Source organism: Arachis hypogaea, chromosome 14 (assembly GCF_003086295.3).
Source record: "Arachis hypogaea cultivar Tifrunner chromosome 14, arahy.Tifrunner.gnm2.J5K5, whole genome shotgun sequence".
In the NCBI taxonomy this organism is placed as follows: domain Eukaryota; kingdom Viridiplantae; phylum Streptophyta; class Magnoliopsida; order Fabales; family Fabaceae; genus Arachis; species Arachis hypogaea.
This window is the reverse complement of record NC_092049.1, coordinates 28089978-28113558: the sequence shown is the minus strand read 5'-3', so window position 1 is coordinate 28113558 and position 23581 is coordinate 28089978. Positions and strand designations below refer to the sequence as shown.

At 33.8% G+C, this 23581-nt stretch overlaps 1 non-coding gene across 1 annotated transcript; it reads left to right on the top strand.

Annotated features, from left to right (window-relative positions):
* The first annotated feature begins 1951 nt into the window (after nt 1-1951).
* Nucleotides 1952-2054, top strand: LOC112746465 (small nucleolar RNA R71). Its single transcript, XR_003174347.1, has one exon. It is a non-coding gene; the product is annotated as a small nucleolar RNA R71 (small nucleolar RNA).
* The last annotated feature ends 21527 nt before the right edge of the window (nt 2055-23581 follow it).

Below are 23581 nucleotides of genomic sequence, written 5' to 3'. Positions count from 1 at the left end.
ATCCTCTTGGCAATTTCTTCACAACTCTTTTCTCTTCTTCCAGTAGTCCTCCCGTGTCTCTTGTGTTAGGAAGTTTCTTCTTAGCTGCTTTTCCTAACTCTTGTGGGTTCAGTTCTTTCTTGAGTTCTCTTGGTTGTTGTGTCTCTTGACTTTCTTGCTTGTTCACCAAGGATTGTTTTAGGGGTTCTGCTTCTGATTCACTGTTGCTTTCCTCTATGCACATGTTGATGTGATCATCCTTCGGTTCTTTAGGTTCTGGCTCAGATTCAGATGTAGGTTTGAACACATGGAAGGTGAGATATTCATCATGTATTCTCAGGATTAACTCTCCTTGTTCCATATCTATGAGTGATCTAGCAGTGGCTAGAAATGGTCTTCCCAGAAGAATGGGGTGGATGTAACTTTCTTCCATGTCTAGAACAACAAAGTCAGTATGAAGGAAGTAGTTTCCCACTTTGACCAATACATTCTCGACTACTCCTTCGGCCTGCTTTTGAGTTTTATCGGCCAATTGGATGATTACATCCATGGATCTGAGCTCATTGATTTATAACTTCTTCATGAGAGACAGAGGCATCACATTTATGCTAGCTCCTAGATCACAAAATCTTCTGTCAATTTTTGTTTCTCCTATGGTGCAGGGAATATAAAAGCTCCCCGGATCTTTTTTCTTCAGGAGTACGTCCTTCTTGATGAGGGCACTATATTCCTTGTTCATTATCACAGTTTGTCCCCCTTTTAAAGTTTCTTTCTTAGTTAGCAGCTCTTTCATGCACTTGATGTATGTGGGCATCTGTTAGAGAGTTTTGATGAAGGGGGTGTTGACACTGAGGGATACAAACATGTCTAGGAATCTTGAATATGACCTTTCTTTCTCACCTCCCCTGAGTCTCTGGGGAAATGGTGCCCTTGGCACATAAGGTTTCGGCATTTCCTTCTTTGTTGACTCTTTTCCCCGTACGGATCCAGTTCCTTGTTCCTTTTTCTCCAAGTTGCCCTGGAAACTTCCTTGGCTGTGCTCTATTGGTTTACTGGTATCTTCTTCCAGGATTTCTTTATTTGTAAGAGTAATTGCCTTATACTCTTCCCATCTCACCTTCTTCATTTCCCCTCTTGAATTTTTTCAGTGTCACTTGGAAAACTATCAGTGGACTTCAGAATCTACTGTGAAAGATGTCCTACTTGAGATTCGAGATTCTTAATAACCTCTCCTTGGCTTTTTATACTCCCTCTCACTTCTTCCTTGAATTTTTTCATGTCTTCAGACTCCTTGCAAAAGTTTGCAAGCATAGCTTCCATTTTGGACATTCTGTCATCATTATGTGGTGATGGTTGGTTGAAATTAGGGTGTTGGGAATGGTTATTGTGGTTTTGGTATGGTGGCTGTGAATAAGTGCTTTGTGTGGTCTGGTATGGTCTTTGGTTGGAGTTTTGGTGAGTGGAGTTGTTATACTGGTTTGGATTATGGGGTCTGTGGTTTTGGCCTTGGTTTTGTTGGTTCTTCCACCCAAAGTTTAGGTGGTTCCTCCAACCAGAGTTATAAGTTTTAGAATATGGATCATGAGCTTGCCTAGATGAATTTCCAAGGTAATTAGCTTCCTCCCAGTTAACTCCTTCTTCTGTTTCCAACTCTCTTTGAGGTGATGGTTGAGTGTGGATGGCTGCAGCCTGATTCTTCTCCATCTGCTTGGTCAATTCAGCCAGTTGCTTGGTGATTATCTTATTCTGGACTAGGATTGCATCCATATGGTTTAATTCTAGGACTCCTCTGTTGTTGCTTCTGTCTGAGGCATAAAAATACTCATTGTCAGCCATTGTCTCTATAACATCAATGGCTTCTTCAATGGTTTTCTTCTTGTTAAGGGAACCTCCAAATGAGTGGTCTACAGCTTTCTTTGATTCACAATTCAGCCCTTCATAAAAGATATAAAGTTGCACTCACTCATTAAACATATCAGGAGGCATTTCCTTGTCAAATCCTTGAACCTCTCCTATGCTTCATAAATAGTCTCACCATCCTGCTGTCTGAATGTCTCTACTTTAGTTCTCAGTCTGTTTACTTTTTGTGGAGGGTAGAACCTTGTTAAGAATCTATTCACTACATCCTCCCAAGTTGTCAAGCTTTTCTTGGGAAATGATTCTAACCATTTTGATGCTTTGTCCCTCAAAGAAAATGGAAACAGTAGCAATCTATAGGTGTCAGGATGTACACCATTAGATTTAACTGTGTCACATATCTTTTGAAATTTAGTGAGATGCTCATTAGTGTCCTCTTGGGCACTTCCTCCAAAAGAACAGTTGTTTTGCACAAGAGTTATGAGCTGAGGCTTTAATTCGAAATTATTAGCATGGATAGTTGGCTTTTGAATGCTGCTACCATAGTTTCCTGGGTTTGGATTGATATAGGAGCCCAGAACTCTCCTCTCTTGTCCAATAGGGTTGGCTGCACCTCTTCTGGCATGATTGTTCACCTCTCCTTCATGATGGTTTTCCATATCATCCTTCATGGTTATATCCAAGTCTTCCTCCTCTTCTTCTGTACCAACAGCCCTCTTTCCTCTTGCTTCCCTTCTTAATTTTAGGAAGGTTCTTTTCGGTTCACTGTCAAAGGAGGTTAAAACCTCTCTTCTACCTGTAATATAATGAACAAGTACAAGAAATGGCAAATGCAAAGTCCACTAAAACATGGTATAGTTAGCTTGGTTAGAGAAATTTATCAAATACTTAGTGGATTAGCTTGCTGGAAAGTAAAGAAGTAAAGAAAAATTAAAGAGAAACAACTAAAATTGCAGAAAAATGAAAATGAACAGCTGAAATTAAAATTTCAATTAATCAAAAGAAAAGAAAAGTTCTCAATCTAGTCATCTTCTAATTTAGTAATTGTCAATACAAAATCAATCCCCGGCAACGGCGCCATAAACTTGATTCACTCGAAAACTGTCTCTCAACAATTTTCTACCGACAAGTGCACCGGGCTGTCATCAAGTAAAAACTCACTGTAGTGTGAGGTCGAATCCCACAGAGATTGGTTGGTTGATCAATGTTAATTGGAGAATTGTTCTAGTTGAGCGAAATCAGAATTGACTTGAGATTGCCGAAAGTAAAATTGGCGGGCAACTTAAATTGCAAGAAACTAAATGACAGAAATTAAATTGCGGAAAATTAAATGACAGAAGCTTAAATTGCAAGAAATTAAATGGTAATGGGGATTAAGCATGAAATTAAAGAAGTTGAATATAAAAGAATGGGTAAGATCAGAGTAGGGGATTCATTGGGTTTTAGGAGATATTGAATTCTCCGGATCAAATCATTTTCACCTCTTCCTCAATCAATGCATTCATTGACATTGCTTGGCAATCTTAGATGATTGGATCCCAATGTCTTGGCTCACCAATCTCTCTAAGCATGAACAATTGCCTAATGTCTTGATTTAATTGCTCATGGGAAGAGTTGAAGTTCGGTCACTGATTATACCACACAAATTCATAGATCAAAGTATTGGTAGGATTAAATATCACAATATCCATCCAACCCCAATCTAATACAATGTGAGAAAGCAATTCTAGCATGAATTCTTCATCCCTCTCTCAAGAATCCAAAGAATTCCAATTATGGATAGCTTCTCTGTCAAGACAACTATCCAATTGAATTAAGATCGAAAGCTTTCTAACAAAAATCAAGAGAAAAGAAAGAAGAAGATGATGAAAACTACTATTGATCTATTGAATTACAATAGAGCTCCCTAACCCAATGAAAAGGGGTTTAGTTGTTCATAGCTCTCAAAATGGAAAATGGAAAATGGAATTGAAAGATACATTAAAAATGGCAGAGTGTTCTCGCTAAAAAAAAGTTGTAAAAAAAGGTCCCTCTAACTTAAATTCTAAGCTATTTATACAATTTCTTCCATTGATCTTCAATCTCTGAATTGGGCTTTTGGCTTTGATGGAATTGGGTTGAAGTTGCTCTAATTGGTTTTCCTTGCTGTTGAGAAGAGATCTGTTTGAATTGCGAAGTTCTGGTGCTCAAGTTGGAGTCAACGTTTGATGGCCAACGTTGACTCAAACGCCTTTCTTAAAAATCAGATACACTTGCTGTCATTGGCGTTTGACTCAACGTTGGAGTACCAACGTTCTTCTACCCACACGTACGCGTGCCTTGCGCATATGCGCCTTTGGGGTCAGAATGTGCATCCACGCGTGTGCGTGGATGCAAAAATCCCATTTTCCAGTTTTAAAAGCATTTAGAAGACGTTGCCCTTAGCGTTGGACTAGCAACATTCCCTCTAACATTGGCCTATCCACGCGTGCGTGTGCTGTATGCGTGCACGTGAATTCTCAAAAGTCAAGCCTGCGTATATGCGCCATAGACGCGTGCGCGTCGTTGTGCGTTTTCAAATTCAGAATTTTGAGATCACAATCACGCACGTTGGCCACCAACGTTGGAGGCAGCGTTTGGGGTCCAACATTACCCATCCATGCGTACGCGTCAACTACGCGTGCGCGTGGATTGCCATAATTTCCAATCCATGCGTACGCGTACAGCACGCGTGCGCATCACTGTAGATTTTTCAAAATCTCCTGAAAGCTCATTTATTCACAACGTTGGGGGTAACATTGGATTGCCAATATTCTCTCCAATGTGGACACCAGCAGATTATGCAGAATCTTATTCTGCTTCCTTCTCAACGTTTGAGGCAACGTTGGTGGTCCAACTTGGCCACCAACGTTGCTACTCCTTCATCTTCTCCATGCTCCTTCTTCAACTTCCTTCTATGCTTTTCTTCAGCTATCATCAACCAATACATGCATCAAAGCTTTGTTAAAGTCATGAGAATTCTCATCATTCTTAGCACACAAGTAATTATAGTATAATTCTCATAAAATTGTATCAAATTAACCATGGTTAGATGAATCTAGGCATACATAAATTTCTAACCTAATTTCTTACTTATATCTCAAGAAAGTGCATAAAACCTATTAAAAATAAAGCAATAGGCTAGTGAAACTAGCCTAAGATGCCCTGGCAACACCTGTAAGTGATGATGAAGGGGTTCCTTTGTTGAGGAAGTACCTTTTGCACAAAAATTTGAAGAATATGAAGGAGTATAAATGGGAGGTTAGCACAATGTATGTAAATAGGAATGCTTTTAAGGAATGTGTAACTAGCTATATTGCGCACAATGATAGAGGATTATGGTTCTCAAAATGTGATAGCCGTAGGTATAAGGCAGTATGCCAAGAAGGATACAGGTGGTTTGCATACTGCCATAAGATGAAGAGGGAGGATACATGGCAGTTGACCACCTGTTATAAAAAATACACATGTAGCAAAGCCATTAAAATTGGAATCATGAGTTCTCAATGACTTAGCAAGGCATTTATGAAGATTTGTAAGAATCCAAAGATCAAGTTGAGAACTTTGATGAAGAAAGCTCATAGTAAGTGGAATGTTGACCTCACAAAGTCCGAAGCTGCCAGAGTGAAGCAGTTAGCATTGGATGAAATTAATGGTACTTATGGAGAGCAATATAAGAAGATACATGACTATACTGCTGAGTTACTGAGGTTAAATCTGGGTACCACTGTTCGTATACAAGTTTAGAGACCTCATGAGTTTCAATTAGAGACACCAATCCCTAGTAAGGACATGAGACCAACCTTTGAGAGGATCTATATCTGCTTAGATGCTTGCAAAAGGAGATTGATGGTGTGTAGACCCATGATTTGCCTTGATGGATGTTTCAACAAGACTCCATATGGAGTTAACTTCTAACAGCTGGATGGGACCCCAATGATCAGATTTTGCCAATTGTATATGCTATTGTTGAAGCAGAGACAAAAGACTCATGGACATGAGTTTTTGTTGAATTTCTATGATGATTTGGGTGTTGATAAAATCAGAAGGTGTACATTCATGAGCAATCAACAAAAGGTAATCCTCATTTAATTTGATTACTTGGTTCTTGTTTATGTCATAGGATATTTACTTCAAATTGTGATGTTATTGACTTGTTCTATTTTTAAATTTTGTGTCCAAGGATTGATTTCTATCTTTGATGAGTTGCCGCCTGGCATAGATCATAGGTTTTGTGTCAGAAACTTATATAGTAATTTTAGGAAAAGGTACCCAGATGTTCAGCTAAAAATGATGATGTGAAAGGCTACAAAGGCAATATATGTCCAGGAGTGGGAGAGAAGAATGAAAGAGATTCATATGGTTGATCAAAGAGCTTATAAGCATTCCATGGAGATTCCTGCTAAGTTTTGGAGCAAGTCCAGGTTTAGTTATTTACCTAGATGTGATGCACTTGTAAACAACATGTGTGAATATTTTAACTCTATTTGTTATAATAGAGGCTAGAGAAAAACCCATAGTGTCTATATTAGAAGATATTAGAGTTTATCTTATGAATAGATGGGCTGATAATAGACAAAGTATACTGACATATGGTGGAGATATTTTGCCAAAAATAAATAAAAAATTTGAAAGAAAGTTTGATAAGGGTGGGGAGTGGATGGCCATCTATGCGGGTAGACACAAGTATGAACTGCCCAGTAGCCAAGGTAATAGGGACAAATTTGTTGTGGACTTAAAGAACCATGAGTATTCCTCTAGAAATTTTTATCTAACAAGTTATCCTTGTGAGCATGCCATGAGTTGCATTAGAAAAATATGTTTAGATGTTAAGAACTATGTGAAGAATTACTATAAAAAAGAGACCTATATGGACTGCTATCAACATGTAATCTACCTTGTTAATGGACCAAATCTAGTGAACAGACTCAGAATGATGATGTGCTGCCATCAGTCTTTAGGAAACCAATAGAACACCCTAAATTAAGTAGGAACAAGGCTGGTGATGAGCCACAGAACACTGGACCACTGTTAAAATTATCCAGGGAAAGACAACAACAAAAATGCTCCTACTGTTTTGCACTTGGTCAAAACAAAAGAACCTATCCTAGAAAATGTAAGGTGGAGGCCTCAGCAAAAAGGTAAAAATTGCATGGACGTCATTTAATTGTAAGGATTGGAATTAATTGTATGGACTGAAACAAATTGAAACTAATTTAAACTATGTATTGGAATAATATCAATTTCTTGATATCTCTGTTTTTTATGTTATTGGTTGTAGCATAATGCAGCTCAATCATCCAAGAAGAGTGCTGGCACAACTAGGACTAGAAACTCCATCAAAATAGCAGCAAATGCAACAGCAAAAGCAGTAACAAAAACTCAACTAAAGAGGAAGAGCAATGCACAAGATGTAGGGACCCAACAGTCACAGACCTCCTCAAAGAGAGCTAAATGCACCAGTAGCAACAGTCAATCCCAGCCATCCATAATAACAATTAATAGTCCATTAAGAAGGATCTTGAAGTACATGGCGAAAACACCACCTAGGGCCTGGAAAGCATTGGGATGAATTTATAGTACTATGATTAACGTATGTTTTGCAATGAAAGAGGCAACGACCAAGAGCTTTTGGACCTGTAATACTTTAGAGAAGCTGCTTTAAGACTTCTATTTTAATGGTTATCTTTTGTGTTGTTATTTTTCTAGTTATGTCAAGCTACTTTAAGACTTCTTTTGATATTGTAATTCTTTAAAGAAGCTACTTTAAGACTTCTCCCATATCAATGGTTAAAAGTTATTTTCAAGAGTATAATTATGTGAATTGCTTCTTTAAGCCTTCTACTTATTAATTGTCAAACTGATTTAAAATGTTACACTGCTAAAAAATGTATGTCAATTTTCAAAAACTCATTTTTTTATTTTACTCAATAATTGACAATGTTTACAACACATACCTTTATACATTCGTATCAAAATAGGGACAAATTTAGCAAAATGGATAAACATAACTATTATCACCTTAAATAACAACTCTAAATCTTGCAGCAATTCAAATGTATGTCAAACTCATATGTCTTGCATAATTAAATCAATCATATAGCAACAACCCAGTTGTTATCCATCCAAGAACTCTAACAGCAAGTGCCAATGCAAATTTTCTTTCAACTTTCTGTAGGTTTTCCTTCAATACACTTGCTTTCTTCCTCAGTCTTTGAATTTTTGGGTCTTGCCCTTCAGCCTCTGCCCAAGAAAAATACTCGCATTCTTCTCCGATCTATTCTCAGAAAACCAAAAAGAGGATACCAAATAGTTAAAAAGCTCCATACACTAGCAACCAGCGATGAATCGAAAGAAGAGACTACAAAGAGGACACTTACCTGATATTTGATGCATCTCCAGAATCTTCTTCCTGAGTTCTCCGCTGTAGAGGATATCTACAACACTGGTCTCTCCCCACAAAACACGTCCTCCTTCTCCCACAAATCTTGCTGCTGCTATGCAAACCTTGAGAAGACGATGAATAACAATATTGAGGGTTTAGGGTTTACTTATTGACCCTAATTTCTTTTTTTATCTTGCTTTCAATGGTTAAATCGAGCGTGTGTACCAGGTTGACCATGTCAGACACGCCGTTACCAATTTCACTATGACTTAACGGCAGGACTTGATTGAGGCTAATCAAAACTATTTTGGATGTTAATAAGATAGTTTAAATTTTTGGGATTAAAATAGGATTCACCCCCAAACATATGGAACTAATTTAGTATTTTATCCTAATCAGAATAATTAAGATAGTCTATAACTAATTTAAATCTTAAATTGCAAACAGAATCAAAAGGAATTCAAAACTAATTAATTACAGAATCTTCTTTAATCTTCAATTCAAAATCAAATCTTTAAGGTTGGGCTTGTGATGAATCAACACTGGACAAGGTAATCATGGGCTAGTGTACCACGCCCAATCTTCCTTATGGCACGCCTGAAGTGGACAATACTCATGGTTCTGAAAATCAGACCGGACCGGCCGATCTGATCGGTTTAACCACAAATCGGTGACTTTTACGGTTTGGTTCCACATCAAAAACCGTCAGAATCAAAACCATTCTCAAACCGCTAAACCGACCGAGAACTGATCGGTCGGACCAAACCGGGACCTGGCCGGTTTTGAAAAACGGCGTCGTTTTCCATTCTGATAGAAAATGAAATGGCCAGGTCTCCTGAGCATCAACCCCTCGAGCCATTCTTCAATCTTTCTCCCCAAAACACAACCCTAGGTTATAAGTCCCCCATCGCCACAGGGCTCAGCGCCGCCGTTCATTGCTCTCAAGCACCACCGTGTTTTCGTCCGATCGTCCGCGCTTCTCACTCATTCAAAAATCGGTGAGTCTTCCTCGAGCTCGCCGTCATTTGCTGCTTCGCTGGTCTTCGTTTGCTCGAACCCTAGCCTCCATCACTCTCCTCTTCAAGCTGTGTCACCGCCACCGTCGAATCTGGTCCAACCGCCGTCCCTACTATTTCAGCATCGTCGCAGCTCGTCTCTGCTGTCGCGTCGCATATGCTCCACTCTCCTCTGCCGTCGCGTCGCGCTGCGAAGGGGAAAGAAGGGGTGGAGGTCGCGGGAGGAGGCACGCGAAGGGTTAAGCCTTTGCTGCTTCTGCCGTGTTTGAGCTCGAAGACGGCCGCCAGTGCTACTACCTCTGTTGCTGCCTCTATCGTGCCTTACCATCATGTTACCACTGATTTCATCTGCCCTCATTCTTGTTCTACTTTAAAATCATGCTAAATTTGTGAGTATCCGTCCTTTTTGAATATGTTTATGAATAATAAGATTAGACATTAATTTTTTTGAATTCTTATTATGGTTTTGGTCTGTATTTGATATTGTTCAAATTTCATGATTTTGTTACTGGCTCCTGAAAGTTGGGTTTCTTTTTCTAATATGCTTAACTTTAGGAAGATTTGGAAAAGTTTATTACTCTGTATTAAGAATGTGTTAAAACTTTGTTAAAATTTGGCTAAAAATTTTGTTATAAGATAGATAGATAGATAGATAGATAGATAGATAGATGCCACACTGAATCTTGAACTGTGAAGGATACCCCATGTTCTAACTTCTAATGCTACTTTACTTCATATCAAGTTATTAAGAGAATGTCTCTGATGTCCAGTTGTTTATAGGGAGTGAAAATGGCATGTTACCTCAAAGAAGAATGCTGGCAGCCCCAAGAATGGCAAGCAAAGGAGCTTGATGAGGCTTGTCACCCTTCATTGGCCCTTTTCATGGATGAGATCAAGATTGGATGAAATCAATAACAACAACATCAACAGCAAGAGTTCTTTGCCTTCTGATTCAATGATGGCTTGGTATCTTCCCATTGAGATTGGAAATTTCTGGTTACATTATTGGTTGTTGCTGATTTGTCATGCTATGATGCTGAGCTTAGCTATGAGTAGATGATCGAATATTTGTTATTGATTTAGTTAATTCAGTGATTTTTTTTTTGTGACTATTTTAATAAGTTCAATAGTGACATATAATGACTAATGAATGATAAATTGTTAATAATTATGAAATCAAAGGTTATATTAGATTTTGGTTGATGTAATACTTTATATTTGGAAAACATTAAAATTTATATTAGACTATAATTATATTTTAAGATGTTTATTTATAATTTATTTATTATTCTATTTTAAAACAGTTTTTCCGGTTGAACCACCAGTTGGACCGGTTAGACCAGTAAACCAGTGAACTAGTGACTACAGCGGTTTGATGACCGGTCCGATTCTCAAAACCTTGACAATACTCCCAGGAATTGAATTGGGCTAGGGCATGGCACACCCAAGTCTTAGTGTGGCACGCTCTCTTCTTGAATAGTTCTAGGGAATGGAAGTGACTAGGGCATGGCATGCCTGCTCTTTGGCGTGGCACGCCCTCCTTGTTGCATTGCTCCCAAGAACTTAATTTTAGTGAGGCATGACATGCTCACTCCCCCTCGTGACACGCCCTTGTTGGAGCTTACAGGGCATGACACACCTGAAACTTGGCATGGCACGCCCTTGTTGCTTGTGTTGGGGCGTGGCATGCCCTTGAGTTTATGGCACGCCAACTCTTTCTTCTCCAGGGCATGGCATGCATGAGACACGCCTTGGCTCCTCCTTGTGTGGGCATGGCACACCCCTGCCTTGGCGTGGCACGCAAGGCTTAATAATGTTAAGGCGCAACACGCCCTTCTCTTCTCCTCCAGGGTGTGGCATACCCTACTTCTTGAATTGGTGCATGGCTTGCATGGCTTCACCCTCATGTCATTGGCTTTCCATTCTTCATGCTAAACTTGCTCTTTGATCAACCTTCAATTGCTACTTGATTTACCTCTTTTTTTTATATCATAATTCCTTGAATACTCTTAGCAAACTGATATAAAATTTACAATTTTTCGTATAACTACCGGCAAGTGCACTGATTTGTACCAAGTAATAAACTCACGATGAGTGAGTATTGATCCCATGAGGATTAACGGATTAAGCAAGTAATAGTTAATTGATTAATCTAGTTAGACTGTCATAATTTGGTGATGATCAAATAAAAAATTTAAATGACGTGAAATTAAAAGAAAGCAATAAAGTGACTAGAAGGTAAAGAACATAAAAGTAAGGTACTGAAAATTTAAATTACAAAAAAAGTAAAGTACAGGAAAGTAAAGTGCAAGAAAGTAAATAACAAGAATTAAGAATGGAAAGAACGTTGGGATCAAGAGATGTTGCATTCTCAGGATCAATAATTTTCATCTCCTCTTCAATCATGTAATCATTGATCTCTTGACAAATTATAAGTAATCAAACCCCAATCTCTTGGTGATTTGATTTCTCTTAACTTGATCAATTGCCAATCTCTTGATCTAATTGCTCATGAGAAGAGATGAAGATTGGTCTATGATTTAGAGCCGCACAATTTCATGAATCAAGTTATGGGTTGATTAGATGTCATGAATCAATCCCAAACCCAAATTCATGTATCTTCAAGCATTAATTCCATGATCCTTTCTCAAGATCACATGGAATTCAAGTTGGATTCAACTCCTTGAGATGAAGAACGAAGATTCTTTCTAAAGAAATAATAAAAGAAGAATTGAAGATGAAGAAGAAATCAAATTAATCCATTAAATTGTAACAAAGTTCTTTTTCCCAATTGAAGAGAGTTAGAAATTCATAACTAAAAAGAAAATTACAAAATGTATAAGAAAAAAGATGGAAGAGATGAAGAGAATGAGAGTGAGAAGAGAGGGTCTGAAGACTCTCCTCCCGGGCGCTGTGTGTGTGGAATCACTTGTTTATAAGCAATTACAAATACAAAATGAAATTCAAATTACAAGTAAATGCAAATTCAAAAACTAACTAATACTAAAGACCTTCTTTGCTTCAATTTTTATGAGCCTTGTCGATTGTTGTGATGGATGTGGACTTCATTAAGTGGGTCATGTCTCAAGCATTAGGAATTGCCTTGGATGTTGGCCTTGATATGAGCAACGTCTTTGAACAAGTGAAAGACGTCCCTGGAAAGAGCACAACCCACTCTTAAGTGAGCAACGTCTCTGATTGAGAGGCGCCATAAAGAACGCTGTGCTCACAAGCCTTCCTTGAACATGATGGAGTGAGGGACGTGTGAGGTATTGGAGACGTCTTCGAAGACATCTTGGAGAGGGGGCATGAGGAGTCCAGCACGTGAAGGGCGTCCGTGGGTTGAAGACGCCTTCGACAACGTCTTGGGGGCCTGAAGACGTCCCTGGGAGCAACATTCCCTTGTGCATGCATGCTGGGCGTCTTAGCTTGTGAGGACGCCTTCGAAGACGTTAACGTCAATGCATGCTTCAATTGTTACCATTGAATGGCGCCTGCTTCATTTGGTTTCATTTGGCATTTAGTAACAGAATTTGAATCCTCTAAATTTTGAATTTTCATTTTAGAGGATAAAGTATGATTTTTCACTCTTGAATGATTTTTCACTCATATTTTCTTGGTCCCACCTATAAAATAAATTATAAGAGATCACACTTTATCTTCTAAAGTAAAATTCAAAATTTAGAGGATCCAAATCTATGTTTCCATAGCTTTATTGAATTAACGATTTGCTTGCTTCATCATATGCTTCCATAGCTTCATTGAATTAACGCCTTATTGCATTCATGCTTCATTTAATGCCATGCTTTATATCATGCTTCATTTAATTCACGCTAGTAACAATTACTAACGCTATTATGCATGCATGCTTTATATGCTTCATTTAGTAACGTTAATAATGCCTTGGTACTTGCATGCTTTCTTCCTTGATTACGCATGCACGTGTGCTTGCTTTATGGGCCACGCTTAAGGGTCACGCTTTTAAAAGCGTGGCCTAAGACTCAAAGCATGTTCAAAGCTATTCAAACTGTATCAAAAAAAAATTTTTGTTTTTTTTTTTTTTGAGTTTATTTGTTTTGTATTTTTTATTTTTTTTCTATTATTTTTTATAAAATTAATTAAATCAAAGGATGAAAGTAATATCCAACTTGAGCACCAAAACACTCCATAATTAAGCATTATAAATTAATTTTTATATGAAAAAGTCTAGCAAAACACAACATGATGGGCATGCATTACAAACACCTTAGTAGCACAAGATACTTGAAAGTAACAAAATTAGAAGATAAAACTATAATTAAACCTAAGAAAATAATGACTTAAAATAAGAAAAATAACTAATGATGTGAACGCATCAAGAGTAATGATACACTTTGCCAGTGGCAAAGCCACATAACAAGAAAGGGGGCAACGGCTCCTTAATTTTATTTTTTTTATATATAAATTATATGTAAATTTTAGTTTAGTTCCCCTTAAAATTTTATTTTAGTCTTATTTTATTGTGTAAATATTTTTAGTCTCTTCTAATATTTCATCTAGTTTCGCTCTGCACTTTGCCTTATTTTATTTTTTATGGATGAGTTTTGCTAAATTTTGAGTTGTATCATCCTTGACGTTTTCAATATCCTTTGAGTTTGCTTCAAAGATATGATTGTGATGATTGTAGGAGAATTTATTTATGCATGTAATTTGGGATTCTTTGATGGGACTACAATTATATGATGTAACTCCTGTACTCCAGTCTTCACATAAACATTGTTGGAGAGAACGCTAGTTGGAATAACCTAGAAACAAAGATGCAAGAACCTAGTTTATTGTGATGATGGCTCTAATAAGTTGTTTTAGTTGTTGTTTATGTAATTTGATAGGCTGACTTTTTGGATTTGTTTTAATGATTTTTTTTAATTTGTTTCTTCCTCATGGCCATTGCTATGACGTTAAGTAAGTGTCTTAATAAGTATTAAAAAAAAACCTTATCTGACCTAAAGTGAGCTAAATAATTAATAACTATAGTAAGAAAAACGTTGGGCAATATTTTTTTTATCAATATTAGATAATATTTTTTGTTAATATTTTATTTTTATACTGATAGGAGTTAGGATTAATGTTTATGGTTTAAAATTTAATATTTAAGATAAAATGTTAGATAAATTTTGACAAAATATAATAAATTTTATTAGTCATGTAACATTATTTTTGTAATAATAGTAGCATAAGGACAATCGGAATTATAACCATACCTATAGTTATATGACGTAAATAAATTGGTGGATTCTAATATAAAGATGCCTTAGTACTGTGGTTATTAAACAAGTGTTGTTGTTTAAAATTAAAGTTACACATTATATTTTCATAATATTTTTTAAAATATTAGAACTATCAGAGCCACTTTAATATAATCATACTAGAATGTTAAAATTCAAATTAACAAAAATTGACGGTTTTATAGTGGTTGTTTACCTCTTGCGGTCTTGTTGACGTATCCATGAGCAAGAGACACGGTTTCTTCTACATAATTGGGTGAATTCTACTCTACTCTTTTTAAAATAGAGGATAAATTATATCTTGTGACATATACAGTAATTATTCATAAATTATTTTTCTACCTGAGTTTTAAGATTCACGTTATCTTCTCTTTTCTTTTCAATTGACGTGATGTTTCTCTTGAAACTTGATAGTAGTGTTATTTTTATAATCCACACCAAATATACCTCTTCTTCAATTTTAAAACCATAATTCCTCTCAAATCCAATCACCATTTCCAATTAATTGGGTTAGGATTTTAAACTTGTTCATATGCTTTCAATCTCTCATTTCAACGAGCACATCTATTAATTTTTCAGCTCTCTCCTTTCTAAGATTTTCTTCTTAGTATTTTTCTTAAAATTCAGTCGGATCAACAATGATACTCCTCTTCAGATAACCAACCCTCATAACCTTATATAACTATATAACAAAAACAAACCAAAATATTAGTTAGTCATAAAAATAATGCGTCAATAATTACCATCATAGGATTTTTATTATCTGAATAATGATTGAAAAATAATTTAAGAGCAATTAAAGATAAAAAAATATACCTTGGTGTCTCCTTTCACGCACCAATTACCATCATTTTTAACTAATATATCAAAAATTTCTATCAGTTTTTTAGCTCTCTCGTTTTTAGAATTTTCTAGCGATCGTATTAGAGATAGCAATTAGATTTGACGATCTCATTCGAATTTTGGAACTCTGGTTGAAAGATAATTTATCAATAATCATTGTATATGCCACAAGAGGTAATTTACTCTTTATTTTAGAGAAGGCACGTTAGAGTTCACCTTTAATATATATTATATTCTAGTAGTTAATTTTTGTAATTAATTTTTGTATACCCCTAATTTTGAAAAAAAAAAAACCGAAAAAAGATAAACAATAAAAGCGAGCGAGTTTCTGGTGTAAATTGTATAAAATCTCCATACTTGTGAATGATAGGTGTGTGATTTAGTTATGAGATGCATGCAAAGCAACAAATTCTAACAGTTCTAATTCTTGCAGTTAGAAGGCTGACAGCAGCAGTTCTTTTCAAAATAAATTTGTGTCCTCTGTAGTTAGATTGTTAATTATATTATTCCAAGATCAGTCTTCGACCTGTTAAGCCCATTAGCCCAAAAAGTCTAAAAACATTCTTCTATTAAGCATATTTAATTAACAATATAATTCTCTTTAGATGGCATTGCCTATTCTAAAAAGTACTACTGGTGTTAAGCTTCTGGCTACAAGAACTGAGCTGCCTGATTTTGTTCTCATCCATGTGTTGCACAACACGATCACATACCTAAAATCCACAGGCGTGGATGTCTCCTCCAAACCATCCCAAATAATTCTCCAAGCAATAAAGCAATAGTAAATTTATATTTTACTATAATTTTTGGATTGAAAAGAGTAAAATTTATTAATTTAACTTATATTTAGTGCTTGTTTGGGTGTCATTATTTTGATAAAAAAAGATTTTTATTTTTTATTTTTTAGCGTGTTTGACAAATTTCTAGTAGTAAAAGTAAAAGTACTAGAAAAATAAAAAAATATCTTTTTTGAGAAGTTGTAATTTACATCTTTTTTTTAAAAGATATTTTTCTCTTAAAAAAAAGATGTTTTTCATGTAATAAATAAACAAAAAAGTATTTTTATATTATTATACCCAAACATAATTGATAGATAAAAAGATATTTTTGCATGAGCTACCCAAACATAAAATTAGTTTTACTTTTCCATAAGATCTTTTAAAAAAAGATAACTCGAAAAAAGATCTTTTCTTAGAAGCTCACCCAAACAAGCTCTTAATCCTTCAAATTATATGCTTTTATGAAATTTCTCTTATTTGAGCTTAATTGATTAAATATGTTTTTTATGTTTTAAAAATTATCGAATTAATTCTATTTTTATTTCATTCGATACCTTGATATATTTATTCAAGTTGTTTAAGGTTTAAGAGATAAGGATGACTTAAAAAGATAAATGAAAAGTATGTAGAAGTGGAAATTTCACGAAAAATAAAGGAAAAAGAAATTATATGCTGTGCGCACGCACAAGTCTAATCACGTGATTCATTTAAAAAGGCACGTGACTTGCGATTTAGAGGGCCATTTTTGGCTCATTTCAAATCCATTGGAAGCCAATACGAAGAAAGATTCAGAGGGGATAAAAAATACACTCTCACACACTCATATTTTTTTTTAGATTTTGAGACCTTGAATTTTAGAGAGAGAAGCTCCAACTTCTCTCTAGAATTCAAGAATTTCATATTAATTTTTTTTTTAATTTTAAGTTTAAATTTTGTTAATTATAGTTTTTAGTTTATAACTTCTTGTTTTGCTATCCTACTTTGCTTAGAATCTTTTATTAGTTTTTTAGATTGTTATTTTATTTCATGAATATGTTGAATTCTCATTTTCTTTTAATAAAATTGATGTTTTATACTTTATTGTTGCTTACTTGAGTTGATGTTATTGCATTATTGAATTGAGTAGTTGTAGTTTTTACTATTTCTTGTAATTTAGAAAATTTTATGTATATGCCTACCAAATGTTCGATAAAATGTCTTATTTAACTTAATTATAGAGTAAATTTGTATTCTTGCCTTGAGTTTGAGAAATTGGATGACTTTAAGTTATTGATGTCCAACTTGATTGATAATTTAGAGATATTAATTAATCTTATGTCTACTAATGCTAATTCTTTGCTAATTTAATTAATAAGTTAGTTAGAACTTGTGGATTAGGATTAATTAAACCTAATTGACTTTTCTCAACTTCTAGAGGTTGACGAATTGAATTTGCTCTTTGTAATTATTATGTTGTAGTTAGTGACAAGAATAGTGATCATTGACCCTCATCCTTGGCTAAGATCTTTTTAATACTTGAATTTACTTTCTTCTTCTAGTCAATTACCTTAATTGCTCTTAGTTTAATTTCTCTTGTCATATTAATTGCTCTTTAATTTCTAATCAATTTATATTTTTGTTTATTACGATCAAACTCCCGATCTCTCATAGCCAACAATTGAGAATTTATTGTGATTCTTATGGAAAACGACCTGAGATTAAACTCTCGATTATTATTTTCATTGTGACATTTTAAACTAAATTTTGAAGATTACTGAATTCTGGTTTAGAGTTACAACAAACTTGAACTTTAAACTTGTGAAATTTTCAAACTGATTTTTGTAAGAATCGAAAATAATTAATCGATTAATTAACATAAAATAATAATAAATTGATTGCTCGAAAATAGCTCGAAAATATAGAAGTATTAATTTTAAAATTTGGAAGTGAGATTTGAATTCATTAGATTTTTTCGAGTAGGAATATGTAATTTTCTGCAAAAAATGCATAAAAATGCGTACCGAGAAATTAGCCGACAGTACTGGCTTAAGTCTGTCCGGTACTGCATGAGAGTAATAAAAACTGTAGAAAAACTTAGAAAAATAATTAAAGTTAAAAACCAGGCGCTAATTCTAAAGGTTTGGTCCAAAATTTGGCCAAACGGACTAAAAACGCTAATGGATTAGACTTGGCTCAAATTACGCCCAAGTCCAACATATAAATACACACTTAAGTGACTAATTCAACCACTTTCAAAACAACACCGCAGCAGCAACGTGAATGAGAGAAAAAGAGGCGAGGGTTTCAAAATACTATTCACATCTATCTTCATTTGATCATATGTTGAGCTGTGGTGCTCCGATTTGCGTGTCGTTTGCGGCTACGCGAAACTCTTGCCGAGCCTATTACTTCTAGTTAGGTATTGTGGTAAGCTTTTTGAAAATCTCTGTCCAGTTATCAGTCCTTAAGAATTTCAAAAATTTTGCTATAGTTATTGAGTAATTTTTGTGATTTTGGGTATTTAGGTACACTCTAACACTTGATTTCTATTGAATTTTATCCTAATCAACGTTGGATAAGGTGAGCTTGTTCTTAATCCTTGTGAAATTGTATATTTAGGAACCCTAGGTATTAATTTTTATAAATTAATTGTGTATAGCTTGATAATTGTGATATTGGGAGTAAGTAGAGTTGAGTTGGTGGCTTGATTGAGCTTGGTTGTGATCAATTATTAATTTTTGTGCATATTAGAAATCGGCCAAGGTATGATTTCAGTTTTCTCTATGTAATATATAATGTTTATGGACAATTAGGCTAGTGGACCATAGGATAGGATTGAATTGATTATATAGTTGCTTGAATTGTGATTGTGTTATATGCATGTTGATGGAAGTTGAATAAATGGTATGGTTAAGATATGATTGTGGTGGAATGTTAATATGATGATGATAAATGATAGATGATGATTGTATGTGTGGAATATTATTGATGAATAAGGTTGTTGAGATTTGATTGAGAAATTGGTAAATTGAATGATAAATTAGGTGTGGAAATACTAGAGAAAATAGAATAGTGAGTGATGAAATATATGGATGTGATTGTGGGTATTGAATGGTGAGTTTTGACATGATTTAGAGTGTATATGAATTGGTTTGGTTTTGAAAACTAGAGAATTTGTAAAACCTTATTTTTTTTCTAAACTTTGGCAGATCATAACTTGAGCCTCACACTTTGAAAGTTGAGTGATATTTATTTTAAATTAAATATGATTTTAAAAGCTTTAAAATGATATAAAGTTTGAGAAAAATGAATTTTTGTAGAGGAAGTTATGAACGTTTGAAGTTCGGTGCAAAAATCTGAAAATTCTGCAACTTTAAAATTTTCTAAGCTTGCCAAGGGCCGCGTACGCAATACAGTGCACGCGATGCGGGCTTCATCACTGCCTGGGAGTCTCGCGTACGCGAGCATTGCATGCGTACGTGAAAGTCCAAAATTTACCCTTTGCGTACGTGAACTTTTACACGCGACGCGAGCATACAATTCTATTTTGGAACACTCGTGTACGCGAACGGGTGCCACGTACGCGGACACCTAAAATTTCAAGGCATGCGTACATAGACAGGGGGATTGTGTACGCGAGACCCCTGTTTTGTTAAAAAATTATTTTTCGTCACTTTTTAAGGATTTTCTACCTTCCAAACTTCTTTAATTACTGTTTCTAACTATTAATTGATACTTAAGACTAATGAAAAAGAGTTAGAAGGCTTAAATTAGATAAAGTTAGTTGAATCTTAGAAGATAGAGACTTTGGCGTACTATAGAATTGTGGATGAATTAGTTTGAGTGAGTTGGTGGGGAGTCCTTTGATATTGAATGGAGGACACATGATGTGATGATGACCTTATTTTGAGATTGAGAACATTGAGGCATGAATGCCAAGCATGATGAGATTTAGAATGAGCTGAGAGATTTTACTATGAATTATTAAACTATTTTTGAATAATATTAATAAAACGTAGGCTAAAGGACAGTAGTTCATCCCACTTATGCTGATTTGTAGGCATAGGACGTGGGGTTCATCCCGCTTACGCTGAGGTGTGAGGGCTGTGGTAGAAGTCCCGCTCACATACTTTCGGTTATAAGAGTGGTCGAGCACTATATCTTTGGGAAAGTGGCCGAGCACTATATCCCTGATGGGGAGGGTACCCCTTTTATAAAACGTGACCGAAAGCGATATTCCCATGGAAATGTGTCGGTTTGGCAGTTGAACCGACAAGGTGATATCATAGCTAATAGGACAGGCATTCATCGTGTGAATTTTCTATATGTTTGCTTGCTTTGCCTACTTGCATTGTTTTGCCTAATTGTATAACATGTTTATATACTTCCTGAATTTCTTGCTATATATGTCATATTACCTGTGAATTACTTGTTTGTATCTATTGTGTTTGTCACTGAGGTTGAAAAGGTTCGGTAGGTGGTGGCGATAGGATCGCGTGGAGGTAAGGTTGGTGAAAGCTGTGGGACAACGATGTTAATTTAGTTAGAAATTCCTTAAATTAGATTACGCCTGTTTCATTATGGTTTTGAATTATAGTTTTAAATTTAGCACTGTTTTAAGTTTGAATCCTAAGTTTGATGTGAAGTTCTAGGATTTCCTTTAGCGTTCCGGAATTTTATAACTTACATCACTGGCCACTGTTACCATACTGAGAACCTCCAGTTCTCATACCATATTCTGTTATTATTTTTCAGATGTAGGTCGTGACCCACCTCGATGAGTTGCGAGATGGTGATGGAGCGGAGGATCTTTTGCTTTATTTTGCATTTTGGGTTACCTTGTTATAGACTCTCTCTCTCATTTTTGTATCTTTATTGTCTTAGACTTTGAGAGATAAGTTATATATTGCTGTTTAACTTTTCAAAAATTCTGTATTGTCTGTATATGACTAGTCGGCCCAAATTCTGCGAGCTCTAGCTAGTGTTATTTTGACTATCATACTTATATATCTATCTTGATTATTATTGTATTATGTTGTATCCTGTGCCTTTTTATTTTAGTTATCATGTGAACACTTGGCGTTTTTCTCTTTCTATTTTGAGCTGTAATTCTTCGTCGGACTTCTCGTGTTATTATTATTCTATATATATATATTATCGTATAAGCCTTAAAATTATGTTATCCTTTGTTTTACGGCATGAGATAAGACTTAAGGTAATTAGGGTATTATAGTTTTTAACGCTCGTCAAGCAACAAGCATGCAAGAATGTTGCTTTCCAAGCAACTGAAATCGTTGAATAAATAACTCAACTTTTGAAACATCTTATTTTTATTCCAACATTTTATTTTTGCCTATTTAATTCTTCTAGTTGAAATAAAAAAATTTATTCCAAAAATTTTATTTTTGTATTATTATCTTCTTTTTCTGAATTACTATTGTCACTTTCACACTTAAATCGCTATAATCATCACCATGACCATTACAATCATAATTTTTGGCATTATCTAAAAGGAAATCATAATGGAAAAGAGAATAATTTTAGACAAAAAAAATTAATATTGACCGAAAAATTAAAATAGAACAAAATAAATTGTTTGGAATAAAACTAGAATATTTCAAATGTTATGAATAAAATTAGAACTTAACTCAAACATTAAAAACTAAATTAATACTTTATCCATTTTTTTTAGAAGAAAAGAAATCCATCCAAAATCCAAAATTAAGTCCTTTAGCAACTCATGCATTATATCAATTATTTTCTTTCTTTGCTTGCAAAATTTTTACACATTTCTATATTTTTTAATTTGTCAACAAATTATTTGTCCAATGATCAAACTCTAAATCTTTAAATTATAAAAATTTAAGTTGATAGATAATGTTATTTATAAAGAGTGAAATTTTGATAAAAAATAAAAATTATTTCTCTTAATAAAGAATAAGCCTAACAAAAAAAAATTATCATGTGCATGACACATATTCGTTATAATTTTAGTAAACTGTAAAATACTTCACTTTCATCTAATTTTACTTTTCACAAAAAAAAAGTCCAATATCAAATATGTTATTTGAAAGAAATGAGGCTGCGGTAGTTAAATTCCAGGAATAAGTGCCAATATAAATCGAGTGAAGTGTGTTTTATATTTATTTCACATTAAAAAAATAATTAAAAATCTTAAAATTTTTTCCTACTCAAAAATGAAAAACAACTGATAATTTTTAAATTTTTTTTCCTCATTCTCATGATATATTATATAAATATTTTATACTCAAATTTTAATAATAAGCAATATTTTTTTCTTAATCTCCACATTTTCTATGGAGTTTATGGTTGAACAGGAATAAGAGCGTAAGTTTAGATCCTGAAAAAATTTTGTCCTAGACTATGTGTATGGAAAAAAAATTCTCAAGATTGAATCTCCATCCATCACACTCTCTTTAATTGAGTTTCGTGACTTTTTTTTTATTGTTTTCTTCAATTTTTTTTTTGAGATTTTGTTAAGTGATATTAGCGACACGATTAGGTGCTCCATAGATAAATGGAATTTTAAAACTCCATAAATATAAAAAAAAAAGTAAAGTTTGCATTTAAAATTTTAAATGCTCTTAAATACGAAGAGAGAGAGAAAAAATTATTAATTTTTGTTTGGATTAAATTTTTTTATTTTATTATTTTCATTTTGGATTATTTTATTTTGAAATTGATATTGAACTATTGCAATAAAAAAATAAAAGGTAAAAAGACTAATAAAATAAGAATATCTTTTTACAATTAATTTTAAAAGACTAAATATAATTTAAAATTAAAATTATTTAATTTTAATTAAAAATATGATTTAATTTTAAAAAGTAACCTATAATATTAGTTAATTTTTAAAATACAAAAATATTCTTTTGAAATTAAAGTTGTTTGATTATTTTAAATATTAAAAATTTATATTTGAATTTAGAATGATAAAATTATTACTTTTGAAGAGTAATTTTAAAATATATATTTAAAGATTAATTAAAAACACTCGTCTTTCTTTTTTTGTTTTATTTTTTCAATTATTTGAACTAAAACATAAAAATTGAATTTTTATTTTTATTTGTTTTAATTTTTTATATTTTATTTAAATCTAAATTTAAATATTTTTTTATTAATATTTATGTTTTAAAATTAATAAAAAATATATAAATAATTAACTTAAAAGTAAGAAATGTCAATAATCTGTATTAATAATAAATTAAATTAGACTTATTCAATTTACTACTAGTACAGTATATGCATAATAAATCAAATAAAATTACACAAATATCCTAAATTGAATTGGATTATATGCATGTCTCGTTTATAAATTTATATAAATCGAATTTAATTGATTCGATTTACGCTATTTACATGTAAATCTAATCAATTAGATTCGATTTACATAGAGTTGTAAACGAGACATACATATAACCTAATTTATTTTAGGCTATG